Source organism: Salmo salar, chromosome 23 (genome assembly GCF_965601325.2).
Source record: "Salmo salar chromosome 23, fSalSal1, whole genome shotgun sequence".
Lineage (NCBI taxonomy): Eukaryota > Metazoa > Chordata > Actinopteri > Salmoniformes > Salmonidae > Salmo > Salmo salar.
The window spans coordinates 17474769-17484774 of record NC_138313.1 but is presented as its reverse complement, the minus strand read 5'-3'; positions in this window follow the sequence as shown (position 1 = coordinate 17484774).

Sequence of the window (10006 nt, the reverse complement as noted above, 5' to 3'; positions counted from 1 at the left end):
AGAATATGTGGGTAACAACAAATACCTAGGTGTCTGGCTAGACTGTAAACTCTCCTTCCAGACTCATATTAAACATCTCCAATCCAAAATTAAATCTAGAATCGGCTTCTTATTTCGCAACAAAGCCTCCTTCACTCTCGCTGCCAAACATACCCTCGTAAAACTGGCTATTCTATCGATCCTCGACTTCGGTGATGTCATTTACAAAATAGCCTCCAACACTCTACTCAGCAAACTGGATGCAGTCCATCATAGTGCCATTTGTTTTGTCACCAAAGCCCCATATACCACCCACCACTGCGACCCGTATGCTCTCGTCGGCTAGCCGTCACTACATATTCGTCGCCATACCCACTGGCTCCAGGTAATCTATAAGTCTCTGCTAGGTAAAGCTCCGCCTTATCTCAGCTCACTCGTCACGATCACAACACCCACCCGTAGCACGCGCTCCAGCAGGTATTTCTCACTGGTCATCCCCAAAGCCAACACCTCCTTTGGCCACCTTTCTTTCCAGTTCTCTGCTGCCAATGACTGGAACGAATTGCAAAAGTCGCTGAAGTTGGAGACTTATATCTCCCTCACTAACTTTAAGCATCAGCTATCTGTGCAGCTTACCGATTGCTGCAGCTGTACACAGCCCATCTGTAAATAGCCCATCCAACTACCTACCTCATCCCCATATTGTTTTATATACTTTTTTTGCTCTTTCGCACACCAGTATTTCTACCTGCACATCATCTGCACATTTATCACTCCAGTATTAATTTGCTAAATTGTAATTACTTCGCTACTATGGCCTATTTATTGCCTTACCTCCTCACGCCATTTGCACACACTGTATATAGTATTTTTCTATTGTGTTTTTGACTCTGTTTGTTTATTCCATGTGTAACTCTGTGTTGTTGTTTGTGTCACACTGCTTTTCTTTATTTTGGCCAGGTCACAGGCGTAAACTGTCAACTTGTTCTCAACTGGCCTACCTGGTTAAATAAAGGTGAAATAAAAATAAAATAAACATAAGTTACTTATAAATTACACAATAGAAAGTATGATGCACTGACATCAAGGTGATGTAACATGGGTGTATACAGCCGTGTGTTGCTACTGGGATATTTCCATGTGTATCACCCATAGTTAGAATGCCAAGTAACTAATGACTACAGTTAGATGCCAGTATTTTTCTCTCATACAGAAGATTCCAGAGGTGTGTCTTGAGAGGATTGGAGAGGTCCATTCTCCTTCCATTGACATTTGGTGTGTGTGTGTGTGTGTGTGTGTGTGTGTGTGTGTGTGTGTGTGTGTGTGTGTGTGTGTGTGTGTGTGTGTGTGTGTGTGTGTGTGTGTGTGTGTGTGTGTGTCCATAGAATATGTGTGCATTACCACTTGAGTGTTCCTTCACCTATCTCTTGTCCATTATCTCCCAGTCAGTCAGCTACACATCCTGGTCTGTGGTGCGGTCAGTCAAGTGTGTGCGTGCGTGCGTGGTCAGTCAATAGATTCCCAGCATGACACAGTGTTTCTCCATGGGATCAACACAAACACAAAGCATTTATTTATCTTAACATTCCTTCATCCTCCCTTGTAGACGTTTACAGCTGTACAACTGAGGAAACAACAAAAAGGGATACCAGGGTTGGTTGTCACACTTTTTACTCTCATGTGTATTTCTCAGCACCAGTATATCTTATAAGACTCTCTTCAATATTAGGAGAAAGACCAAGGTCTTGGGTTGACATGGAGTTATTAGCCATCAAACACTCTGTCCACTTGTGACAACCAGCCCCATCACAGGGTTGGATGTCACACTGTATTTTTTACTTTTTTTATTTTGACAGGGAGTCATGCTGAGACCGAGGTCTCTTTTACAGATGAGCCCTGTATACACACGAATATACATCAATAGACACAATATAGACCCATTCACTTTTTTTTTATTTTACATATTGTTACATTACAGCCTTTTTCCAAAATGTATTAAATTGTTTGTGTTTTATCATCAGTCTACACACAATACCTCATATTGACAAAGCAAAAACAGGTTTTTAGAAATGTTTGCACATTTCTTCAAAATAAAAAACGTAAATATCACATTTACATAAGTATTCAGACCGTTTACTCTGTACTTTGTTGAAGCACCTCTGGGAGCAATTACAGGCTTCGAGTCTTCTTGGGTATGGCGCTACAAGCTTGGCACACCTATATTTGGGGAGTTTCTCTCATTCTTCTTCTTTGCAGATCCTCTCTGTCAGGTTGGATGGGGAGCGTCGCTGCACAGCTATTTCCAGGTCTCTACAGAGATGTTCGATCGGGTTCAAGTCCGTGCTCTGGACATTCAGAGACTTGTCCTGAAGCCACTCCTGCATTGTCTTGGCTGTGTTCTTAGGATCTTTGTCCTGTTGGAAGGTGAAACTTCACCCCAGTCTGAGGTCCTGAGCGCTCTAGAGCAGGTTTTCATCAAGGATCTCTCTGTACTTTGCTCCGTTTATCTTTCCCTCGATCCTGACTAGTCTCCCAGTCCCTACCGCTAAAAAAACATCCCCACAGCATGATGCTGCCACCATCGTGCTTCACCATAGGGATGGTATCCGGCAGGCAGGTGATTAGCAATGTCTGGTTTCCTCCAGATGTGACGCTTGGCATTCAGGCCAAAGAGTTCAATCTATGTTTCATCAGACCAGAGAATCTTGTTTCTCATAGTCTGTTAGTCCTTTAGGTGCCTTTTGGCAAACTCAAAGCGGCAGTCATGTACTGAGGAGTGTCTTCTGTCTGCTCTGACATGCACTGTCAACTGTGGGACCTTATATAGACGTGTTTGCCTTTCCAAATCATGTCCAATCAATTGAATTTATCACAGGTGGACTCCAATCAAGTTGTAGAAAACATCTCAAGGAGGATCAATGGAAACAGGATGCACCTGAGCTGAATTTGAGCTGAACATTTAAGTAAATAAGGTATTTCAGTTTTTTATTTTTAGTACATTTGCAAAAAGTTTTCGCTTTGTCATTATGGGGTTTTGTGTGTAGATTGATGATGGAAAAAAGGGTCTGAAAACTTTCCGATTGCACTGCATAAGCGGGAACACGATCAATGAGATCCAATGTACATTATGCGTAAATCATCAGATACATTTTTATGTGATTTGGAGAATAACATATACTTGGTTTTACCTGCATTAAGTATCATTTTCTGTTCAACAAAGGCTTTTTCCAAAGCAATGAAGTCAGTTTGAAGCTCCGAAATAGCCTGGTCAACCGTGGGGCAATAGTATGCACAACACTGCCATCTGCATACAGGTGTATGTAAAACAATTCTGCTGATAGACTATCATTGTTTATATAAACAGTAAAAGTACAGGACCTAAAATCAATCCCTGTGGGACACTTTTTGTAATATTAAGGAAACCTGACTTAACACCCATCAGAAAAAAACATTTTGTGTCCAGTCTATCAAGTCATTTTCAAACCAATTACATATTGCATGATCCATAGCGATTGCAGACAATCTTTGAATCAAAGAGTGGTTATGTCCTCTGTCACATAATCTAAAGCCTTTTATAAATGACCAGACATGATTGATGGTTTAAGAGAAGCACATTTATTTATTGATAATGTGGGTTAGAGATGCCTTCTTGATCACCTGTTAAAGATGAGAAACATGTATTAGAGTTTGAGTTTGGAGCGTCGCATGTGGTTTGTTTATTGAATAGGGTTGCGTCTTCTTCTTCTTTGGTATTATGGCGGTCTACAAACAAATGTTATGGGTGCATGCCGTCACCTACTGTACTGTAGTCTGTAGTATGAATTCATTACACTTTGTGAAAAAATTGCCCTTCCAGCTAACCCCGCACACATTAAAACCTCACCGCTATTCGACTGCTTTGGCCCCATTTGATCCTGCATCGGGCCAGCAGTCTGGGAGGAAGGGACACTATCGTTCAACACACCTTGTAACTCTTCTGCAGTAAAATCTTATACACCCAAGTATTTCTCTGCAGCTGCCACCACCACATCTATCCTCTGTGATTTATGTTCCATTCCTGCGGTACACTTGACAACCATGGCCATGAACGGCAAAAAAACTATCTTCCTCCAGCACATGTTATTCCTATCACTCTCTATTGGCCTCGACCAACTCACAGGGATCCTCTTAGGATCCCTCACCCTGGACTCATCTTCCTCTACTTCTCTTCACTGCCTCAGCATACGACATCTAATGCACTACTCTGATCCTTGCAACCTCAACCTGCCTTTCTTTCACCGGACACCTCTGATCTCCAGCACCATGGGTACCCTTATAGTTGAGCCTACACACATATTTTTCCAGCGATACTTCACAGTCCTTTGTCTCATGTCCTCCTGCACACTTCTCACATCAATGCTGCCACATGACCATAAGCTTGACACCTAAAACACCTTAATGGGTTTGAGACAAAAGCTTTCACTGGATAACTGACACATCCAAACTTGACTTTATCTGGTAAAAACTCTGCATCAAAACGCAGTAGTACAGACAGTGTCTTCTCTGTTTCACCACGCGCTCCACCGGGTCTGCGTCACACCAAACGGCGGGCGCCACAGACACCGGGAATCTTCAAATTCAGTTGACCCTCCTCAACACTTGACGCCACTCTAGTTATTACTCTTTTCAACCACACCCTGCTCTGGAGAGGAAAGCAAGTCACAGTTCTTGTCCCCAGTCACGTGGTTTGGCGCACACTCTCCCTCTGGATGGCAGAAATGCACGATTCCACTTCGAGTAACTTTCACCAATCCAACATTCCCCAACCTCTTCTCCACCCAACCTTACACCCCACATATGGATCACACACATTCCATGTGACAACTATCCTCAACCCCCCTCATGTTAATTACCACATGGCTGGACCTAGGAACTCCAAAATAAGTTTGAAATATAGCTCTCCCTTTCCTCTTTTCGACAATTGTTCATGGATACTACCATTATTCAAACATTTACAAAGAGAATACCAATGTATTTTTTTACTTTCACCTATGGAAAAACCCATAAATTCCCCTCACCTCAATGTTTTGTCATGCTGACATGAATTGACCAGGTGGATGAGTTATTTCAAAGAATTCACACATTTTAACCTTAAAAGTATTACACAGCTCCATGTAGATTGGGAATAATTAGCACTGTGACAACCAACCTTTGAAACAACCAACCCTGGTCTCCCCTACATTTTGTTAGATATTTAGGCCCAAATCCTAACTAAGATAGGATCATGTTTAAGTCAGACTTTTGTGTAAATTTTGCATTTGAGGTCAATGTGAGTCAGATGCATACAAAAACAAAAGCGACACCTGCAGATCTCAATTTGGGACTCCAGCCTTAGAAAAGTAAGTAGAAAGCTTAAGTAAGAAATAAGAAACAGACAGTGGTGGTACTTATCTCTTTCAGAGACCTGAATGATTTGTTGTTCTTAATTCAAGCGTGATGAAAACAGCTTTCTCAGACCACTGCTGATGTTGTTCGCTATGGGGGTCCTGAGTATGGTGGTCTGTGGTGGTCTCCTCCCCAGCGTTATAACTTTCCCTCGATTTCTCCCAAACCTCAACAACGTCTCTGCTTTTACAGCTGCTGCCATTTTCCAACCCACACTATCTCAGTGTGTGTGTGTGCCTGTGTGTACAGTGGGGGGGGGGGGGGGGGGGGGGGAAGTATTTGATCCCCTGCTGATTTTGTACGTTTGCCCACTGACAAAGAAAGGATCAGTCTATCATTTTAATAGTAGGTTTATTTGAACAGTGAAAGACAGAATAACAACAAAAATATCCAGAAAAACGTATGTAACATTTTTTATAAATTGATTTGCATTTTAATGAGGGAAATAAGTATTTGACCCACTTTCAATCAGAAACATTTCTGGCTCCCAGGTGTCTTTTTATACAGGTAACGAGCTGAGAATAGGAGCACACTCTTAAAGGGAGTGCTCCTAACTGCAGCTTGTTACCTGTAAAAAAGGCACCTGTCCAAAGTAGCAATCAATCAATCAGATTCCAAACTCTCCACCATGGCCAAGACCAAAGAGCTCTCCAAGGATGTCAGGGACAAGATTGTAGACCTACACAAGGCTGGAATGGGCTACAAGACCATCGCCAAGCAGCTTAGTGAGAAGGTGACAACATTTGGTGCGATTATTTGCAAATGGAAGAAACACAAAAGAACTGTCAATATCCCTCGGTCTGGGGCTCCATGCAAGATCTTACCTCGTGGAGTTGCAATGATCATGAGAACGGTGACGAATCAGCCCAGAACTACACGGGAGGATCTTGTCAATGATCTCAAGGCAGCTGGGACCATAGTCACCAAGAAAACAATTGGTAACACACTACGCCGTGAAGGACTGAAATCCTGCAGCGCCCGCAAGGTCCCCCTGCTCAAGAATACATATACTTGCCCGTCTGAAGTTTTCCAATGAACATCTGAATGACTCAGAGGACAACTGGTGAAAGTGTTGTGGTCAGATGAGACCAAAATGGAGCTATTTGACATCAACTGAACTCAACGTGTTTGGAGGAGGAGGAATGTTGCCTATGACCCCAAAAACACCATCTCCACCATCAAACATGGAGGTGGAAACATTGTGCTTTGGGGGTGTTTTTCTGCTAAGGGGACAGGACAACTTCACCGCATCAAAGGGACGATGGACGGGGCCATGTACCATCAAATCTTGGGTGAGAACCTCCTTCCCTTAGCCAGGGCATTGAAAATGGGTCGTGGATGGGTATTCCAGCATGACAATGACCCAAAACACACGGCCAAGGCAACAAAGGAGTGGCTCAAGAAGAAGCACATTAAGGTCCTGGAGTGGCCTAGCCAGTCTCGAGACCTTAATCCCATAGAAAATCTGTGGAGGGAGCTGAAGGTTCGAGTTGCCAAACGTCAGCATCGAAACCTTAATGACTTGGAGAAGATCTGCAAAGAGGAGTGGGACAAAATCGCTCCTGAGATGTGTGCAAACCTGGTGGCCAACTACAAGAAACGTCTGACCTCTGTGATTGCCAACAAGGGTTTTGCCACCAAGTACTAAGTCATGTTTTGCAGAGGGGTCAAATACTTATTTCCCTCATTAAAATGCAAATCATTTTATAACATTTTTGACATGCGTTTTTCTGGATTTTTTTGTTGTTATTCTGTCTCTCACTGTTCAAATAAACCTACTATTAAAATTATAGACTGATCATTTCTTTGTAAGTGGGCAAACGTCCAAAATCAGCAGGGGATCAAATACTTTTTCCCCCCACTGTATGTATGCATACGTGTGTGTGTATGTGTGTCTTGTCTCTGTTACTGGCCGTTATCACAACATTTCCTCAAACAAGCTGCTGTAGGGGAAACTGGGAGTGGGGGATGGGTCACAAACAACACCAGACCAGTCTGTTGTCAACATGGTCGGTGGTGGCTGGAGGGCTCTTTAGTTGCCCAGTAGGGAAAGAGATTACACAGTGTATACTGTATATGCGTCTCAAATGGCACTCTATTCCCTAGTGCACTACTTTTGACCAAGTCTCTGGTCAAAAGTAGTGTACTGTATAAGGAATAGGGTGCCATTCAGGACAAGCTATGTCATAGTAAAGCCTTTTCGCTACAATTTCTGAAGCTTTTGTATCCTGATAGGATTACAGACCCAGACTAAAGGATGGTGTCTCATTTGTGTTAAAACAGAAGCCATCAGACTTTAATTTGGACCCAGTAGATTTTGCAGTTGGGCTTTCCTCACCTAATTCAATAACAAATCATACGCCATCCACGCTGTACCATTTACACACATTTCCAGATAAACATAGGATGTTTAGGCTTAAAAGGGCAAGATGGAGCTTACATACTGTAAATATATACGGAGTGTACAAAACATTAGGAACACCTTCATAATATTGAGTTGCACCTCCTTTTGCCCTCAGAACAGCCTCAATTGGTGGGGACATGCTTTACAAGGTGTCGAAAGCGTGCTCCACAGGAATGCTGGCCCATGTTGACTCCAATGCTTCCCACAGTTGTGTCAAGTTGACTGGATGTCCTTTGGGTGGTGGACCATTCTTGATACTCACGGGAAACTGTTGCAGTTCTTAACATAGTCAAACCGGTGCGCCTGACACCTCCTACCATACCCTGTTGAAAGGCACTTAAATGTTTTGTCTTGGAATGGCACATATGGCACATATACATGTCTCAAGGCTTGAAAATATTATATATATTATAAAAATAAATAAATAATATTTATATAAATATTTAACCTGTCTCCTCCCCTTCATCTACACGGATTGAAGTGACATCAATAAGGTTAAATCAATAAGGGATAATAGCTTTCACTTGGATTCACCTGATCAATCTATGTCATGGGGGGGCAGGTAGCCTCGTGGTTAGAGCAGGTGTTCTTAATGTCTTGTACACTCAGTGTTCACCATCTTATAGTATTGATGAATAATCTGACGTATTCTGCATTATAAGACCCTGAAACAAAATACACTATTTTGTTGTTGTTGTTGTTAACATAAATTACATCCCTTTCCTCAAGCCATTGCCAAGACCTAGCATATGTAGCCTGTTTATTTAAAGAACAATAACCGCAGTATATGGTCCATCGATCTGGAGGTCTTTGTTTAGAGGGGGATATATAGAAGCTATGCTACCCCACCCCCTCTCTTTCACCATACACACACACATAACTCACAGATTGGACTCAGAGTGATGGTGGGTGCCATGGCAAACAAGCTGCAGCGTCCCTTCACCTTCACATTGCTGTTATGTTTACTCTCCTGATTTGCAACGTTGCCTGAAGCTCTGTTTGTGTGTGTCTGTTGGACTGGATGGAGGGATGGTTCTAAACGGCAGTGGATATTTTAATTACATTTCTTCCAGAGCACACTCTGTGGAGCATGCAGACTGGCATGTGATGTGCATATGACTGCCCCAGACCATGCCTCTATCCATTACTAATCCACTTGAGGAAGGCAGGAGAAGAAAAAGGGATTGAGCATTGGTCAAAACTCACTCAGTCAGCCCCAATTCACTCCCTATCCCTTCCCCTTGGCCCTGGCCATCCAATGTTTGTTGTGTAGGGAGGGAGAAAATTGGGACTGGCTGAGTTTTTTCATGATGGTGTGTGTTAGGATTGGCTACGGTTAGGCCACAAACTACCTCTCACTACTACAGCCTCTATACCATCTGTTTGCACAGGAGGTTGGTGGCACCTTAATTGGGGAGGAGGGGCTCGTGGTAATGGCTGGAGCAGAATAAGTGGAATCGTATCAAATACATGGTTTCCATGTGTTTGATGCCATTCCATTCGCTCTGTTCCAGCCATTATTATGAGCTGTCAACCCTTCAGCAACCTCCTGTGATGTTGTCTAATTACTGTCACACGTTGTCTCCTAATGATCACCACTGTAACTGGAGCAACTCCCAATCAGTGGATTCACATATGCTTAAACCCTATAGAGCAGGGTTGTCAAACTCATTCCATGGAGGGCCTAGTCTCCGCAGGTTTTTGCTTTCAATTAAGACCTAGTCAACCTGGTGAGGGGAGTTCTTTACTAATTAGTGATCTCAATTTATCAATGTTTTGATTTGTTTTTAGACATTTAGCAAACGCTCTTATCCAGAGCAACTTACAGTAGTGAGTGCATACATTTCCATACTTTTTGTTGTACAAGGGAGGAGGAAAACCAGGGACACTCGGCCCTTCGTGGAATGAGTTTGACACGTACTATAGATATTGATATACAAAAATATGACATAACACTAAGACAAGGTAGGGGTGAAAATGGCATAGACTGCGTTTACAGATGTCGGATCTTAATTTGATCACTCCTTTGTTGCTGAGAATTTTCCTGCACAGCAGGAAGTGCAAACCTATAGTTTATTTGAATTTTAAAAAGGCTTCTAAAGTTTGTCATTTCCACTGTCTGACTTGATTTACCCCAATGAAAAATGTATCAACCCCTACAAAAATGACCATTTGTATTTATTATGGATCCCCATTAGG